This window comes from Loxodonta africana, chromosome 4 (assembly GCF_030014295.1).
Source record: "Loxodonta africana isolate mLoxAfr1 chromosome 4, mLoxAfr1.hap2, whole genome shotgun sequence".
Taxonomy (NCBI): Eukaryota; Metazoa; Chordata; class Mammalia; order Proboscidea; family Elephantidae; genus Loxodonta; species Loxodonta africana.
In genome coordinates, this window is record NC_087345.1 from 25,678,256 (window position 1) to 25,683,759 (window position 5,504).

Here is a 5,504-nt window from a genome sequence, read left to right on the forward strand (position 1 = left end):
ATTTTTTATTATCTTAACATTTTATTCAAAGCTATTTTATGTTTGATATCTAGCAATCCCAAGATCTGAAGTCTTTAGGGGTTTGAGTCTGTTGTTTGTTTTTGCTAACTTGCCCTCATGGTGTCTATTTTCCTTGTGTGTTTGGTGATATTTCCGTGTGCGGGCTCATTCTTACCTTGATCTTTGTGTGAATCCTGAGATTCTAAATTGGGGCTATTTTCCTCCAGAGAAGACTTATGTCCAGGGGGCCCTACTGACCTGAACCACTTAGTCCTGCTGTGTGGGTCCCCAGCTTAAAAAGGGAACTAAATTCTGCTTCCCTTCCTTGATGCTAACTCATGAGCATAGTGACATTGCTATCATAATTTGCTTTCAGGGAAATCTGTCTGTCCATTTTGCCTATTTCTTACCGGGTCTGGTTTCAGCTCAGTTTTTGAAAGTTGGGACAGGAAGGAGTTCTATAGATTTTTCCCTTACCTCCTACAAGCCCAAAAAATAATTTAAAAATATTTTATCTAGTAGTTAGTGTTTTCCCTACTTCCTGGAAAGTACCCTAGCAATGTGTTTGTGTAATTGTATGTTTTTGTAATATTTGCACAAATAAGGTATTTTAAAGGCAATTGGTTGACACTTTCACTCTTTCCCCTCTGGCTTTTTCTCCATCATACGTCCCCTCATAAACTCTCATGTCTGTGTGCTTTGCAGCTACACAGTGCTGCTTTAGTAAATGAGATTTGAGCTCTTTATAAATATCTGGTATGATAATCATTTTTAGACATACTGCAAGATGGAATAGTATCTGCAATATTGGCAAATTACTACTTCTCCTTAGACAGGGGGTATCACCGTCAGCCTAGAGCCTGGCACTTGCCTCTTGAGCCAGGGTCCCTGAAGTGGATCCAAAGCCATCTGAGAGTTAAATAACACTGCCAGCAGACAGTAGATCAGAGCAGTGAAACATATAAGTTGCTTTAAACAAGCAACATGGTTCTCAGGCCCACAAAAGTGAGTCAAGTTCTCAGGTTTTGAAGACAGACCTGAGTTCTACTCTGAGTCTGACAGTTACCAGATGTGTGACGTCAGGCAACTGACTTAATGCTTGAGAGCCTCAGTCCCATATCTGTGAGATGGGATAATAATAATGCCTACCTCATAGATGTTTGATGAGGAATAAATGAGAGGATGCTTATCAAGGACTTACCGCAGTGCCTGGCATACATAAATGCTCAATAAATGGTAGTCATTGAATCATCACTTATTTTTTTAGGAAGTGATTTGAAGCAAGGAAAGAATATGTCACTCTTCCATTTATTTAAATAATGACATGAATAAACAGAAGAGTGAAAATGTTTACTGTGACATTTAAATGGTTACATGATTTTAATTACTCTTTTGATAATGAACTATGGAAGCAAAGACAATGGGAAACTCACAGAAGGAAATAGTGGCAGAATCTCCCTTTCTCCCTATTTTCCTTTTTTATCAACTGTTGATTGAGCACCATCACTGCTAAGTGCTGAGAATATTATGATGAAGTAAACATAGTCCTGCTCACAAAGGGCTTTCAGTCTAGTGGGAGAGTCAGAGCAGCAAATGGGCAATACCAATGCCCAGTGCTGAGAGGAGGAGGCATGGCATGTTGTGGGAGCACACAGAGGGAAATTACCCCTGACTGAGCCGTGTGTGTGTGTGTGTGTGTGTGTGTGTGTGTGTTGGGTAGGGGGGAATTAGGGATGGCAATGATAAATGTCTAAGCTGAATCACCATGTGAGCGGTTGATATTCCTAGCAGGTCCATTGTTATTGCAGAGATGTGTTTGCCTCTCATTATTAAATACTGGAATCATATGTTTAACTTATCTTGTTTGGACTCTGTGCTCAACATGCAACCTTCTCATCATTTGGCCTCCCGGTAACTTGAGTGGAGACAGAGAATGTACTTGGCAGTTCATTTGTATTGTCATAGAATAAATGGGCGTCAGGGCCTCATGAACTTTGTAGGCAGTGATCACGAGTGTCATTCATCCCATTAGCTCCGGGACACCTATGAGCTTAAGTATCTGACCTGCTAGTCTGGGGACCTCACCTGGTTCATAACAAAGTTACCAAGGGAAGTTTCGTAGACTGAGGTTTCATGACTGTGCCCCAAGACTTCACTACATCTTTCTTTTTGCTTTTCCAAAGACTGAATTCTAAAGATCATTCTAGATCAAGAGTTGGCAAACAGCTCACGGGCCAAATCTAGCCCACTTTATGTATTATTTTGTGTTCTTTTTCCCATCATTACAAACTTAAAAAAAAATCGTATTTGAAGATATACACATACATTTACATCTCTTATTTTCGTTTTAACTCCATATTATATATGTATATATATTTTCACAAATTCAAGATTTTACTAAAATCATTTGTAAGTTAAATTAACATAGTAACTCAATGGTGAAGGAAAACTTTTAATAAAGAAAAATAGTGACTTATGTGAACGAACAGAAGAGTGAAAAGTGTTAACTGTGACATTTAAATGACTACATGATTTTAATTATTCTTTTGATAAAAAGCAACTTTGCAATGTCTATTCAAGGACCTAAAACCTGTGCCTATTATGGAATTTGAAGTTGAGTTAGAGCTTTGTTTCCTGCCCTTGGCAATTTTAAGGGAAAAAATGGAAACGGTTTTAAGAACTTATGAAAATCTACTACCAAAAAAATGAATCTAAAAGCTAAGGTGGTAAGCACTAGAAAGAGAAATTGAAGAAAAAAACAAAACAAAACAGAAACACATTGTCTTAGGCTGGGTTCTCTAGAGAAGCAAAACCAGTAAAGCATATAAATATATATATATAGAGAGAGAGAGATTTATATCAAGGAAACAGCTCATGCAATTGTAGAGGCTGGAACGTCCCAAGTCTGTGAATCAGGATAGAGGTTTCTCTATTCACATAGTTGTAGGGGCTGGTGCCCCAAGACCGGCAGGTCGTAGAGCAGGACTCTTGTTCACAGACTGTGAAGATTGATGAATCCCAACATCCGCAGGTAAGCTGATAGCTCAAGTACCAAGAACTGGAGGTCAGATGAACAGGAGGTAGCTGCAGGATCCAGGCCCAGAGAGGGCAAAAGCCAGAGCATCCACTTATATTCAGATGCAGGCTACATGCCCAACGAAAATCCCTTTAAACTGATTGGCTACTCACAGCAGATTCAGTCGTGGGGATGATCACATATAAACACTGAGAATCATGGCCCAGCCAAGTTGACAATCTTAACCATCACACACATATGTTGTGTTTTTCTGTAAGATAGCACCAAAGAGGACAGGAGTAATAGTGAGAGAACAGGCCAAAAACCCAGTTTATGCCAAACCCTTATTTGTTCTTGGCTGTCAATGGTTTCCAGCTGATCTTTTTTGATTTGTCATTACTCTTCTTTAGTGGAGCCCTGGTTGCACAGTGGTTACAAGCTACAGCTGCTAATCATAAAGCTCGGCAGTTCAAATCCACCAGCTGCTCCTTGGAAACCCTATGGAGCAGTTCTACTCTGTCCTATAGGGTTGCTGTGAGTTGAAATCGACTTGACTGCAATGGGTTTGTTTTTTTTGTTCTTCCTTAGTGGTTCTGGGTTTGCCTGCATACATGTCTTGTAGAGGTACTCGTATGTCTCAGAATGGCTGTATTCAAAAACAGGGGACACACCAAGCTGGAATTGTTCAGCAATTGGGGTAACCCAGGGATTGTTCTCTGCTTTGAAGAACCTCTTTCTGACCAGTTAAATCCAAGTTTCCTAGTTCTGGGGAAGAATGGTTAGGTGGTTCCCTGAATGTGGAGTTCCTTAAGATGAGTAAACTAGTTGCTGTCAAGTTGATTCCCTCTCATGGTGACCCCATGTGTATCAGAGTAGAACAGTGCTCCATAGGGTTTTCAATGGCTGGTTTTTCAGAAGTAGACCGCCGTTGTTCCAAGGTGCCACTAGGTGGACTCGAACCTCCAATCTTTTGGTAGCAGCTGAGCATGTTAACCATTTGTACCACCCAGGGATTTATTAAACTGAGTAAACTCCCTAATTTCTTTAGGCAGAGGGATCAGGTCATCATCCCTAAGGCTGACTATCTGTAACTTTGTGAGATTTTTTTGTATCTGGTGGCAGGATTTCAAAATCGTTTTCATTTAGATAGAATTCAAGCAGGGTGGAAAGGTAGAAGTTTCCAGGAAGAGAATTTTCATTCAAGTTGTTGTAAGTCAAGCCAAGGGCCACAAGATAGAGAGCCAAATCCACAAGGTAGTTCGGCCTGTTCACCCCAAGGTTCAGGTGTTCGAGTTTTGAAAGCTGCTGACCTATGTAGGTACCTCCTTAATCTAGTTATTAAAAAAGTTAAGTACTCCAAGTTCTTCAGTCATTGTTGTGACTGAGCACCAGTTGAGTGGTGTGGAATAAAAAGAGCAAGCGGTTGACATCCAGCATGTTGGCAATGCCCTGGTCACTCATGTCCACTTCTGGCTGGTTCTTCCCCTGGTTCTACTCCATCAACTTTTTCAGACACTTGGACATGGGTCACAGTGTCTAGCAGCACCTAACAGGCTCAGGAGCTAAAAATGACTCTCCATATTATATTTTGGCCATTTCTCCACATCTCTAAAACTTATGTTGAATATTTTAATAGCTGCAGTACATACTATTATATGAATGTGCCAGAATTTAACATATTTTTAAAATGCTGCAGCCAGTCTTTGTGTTTTTTGGGAGATGGGTGCACATATCGCCAATGTTGGTGGTCCAAAAAAATGACGGTTCCTGTAGCCATCAAAATGGGAACTACTACTTCTCTTCCTCCTCCTTGTTTTTCAAACTTTTAAAAAATTTATAAAATAGGGCCACATACCAAAAAAAAGCTTAACACATAAATGTTGTTATAATAAATAATAATAAACAGATGTATAACCACTGCCCTTTTTGAGAAGCAAAATGTGGCTAGCACCTCAGAACCTCTCCTTCCCTTCCCACCCCCGACTCCAATAGGTAACCACTCTCCTGACTTTTCAGGTAATCACTTTCTTGCTTTGTATCAGAATGGGAATTTACAATGGCTAGACTTGGGCAAAATATACATTAAAGTGTTAGAATTTTTATATTATTCCTTTAATATTTCATGGATTGAATTGTGTCCCCCCAAAATATGTGTCAACTTGGGTAGGCCATGATTCCCAGTATTGTGTGATTGTCCTCCATTTTGTGATTGATATAATTTTCCTATGTATTGTAAATCCTAATCTCTGTCTGTGGTTAATGAGACAAGATTAGATAATGTTAAAGAGGATTAGGGTGGAATGTAACACCATTACTTAGGTCACATCCCTGATCCAATGTAAAGGGAGTTTTCCTGGAGTGTGGAGATAAAAGGAAAGGAAAGTGAGCATATGGGGGGAGGGCGGCCTCATACCACCAAGGAGCCAGTGCAGGGAGCAGAGCGCATCCTTTGGACCTGTGGTTCCTTCGTGGAGAAGCTCCTAGTCCA

General features: G+C 40.2%; 1 pseudogene; it reads right to left on the reverse strand.

The window, feature by feature from the left end:
- Nucleotides 1-2,739: 2,739 nt before the first annotated feature.
- LOC135231173 (ras suppressor protein 1-like) lies at nucleotides 2,740-4,986 on the reverse strand (annotated as a pseudogene).
- Between the last annotated feature and the right edge of the window lie 518 nt (nucleotides 4,987-5,504).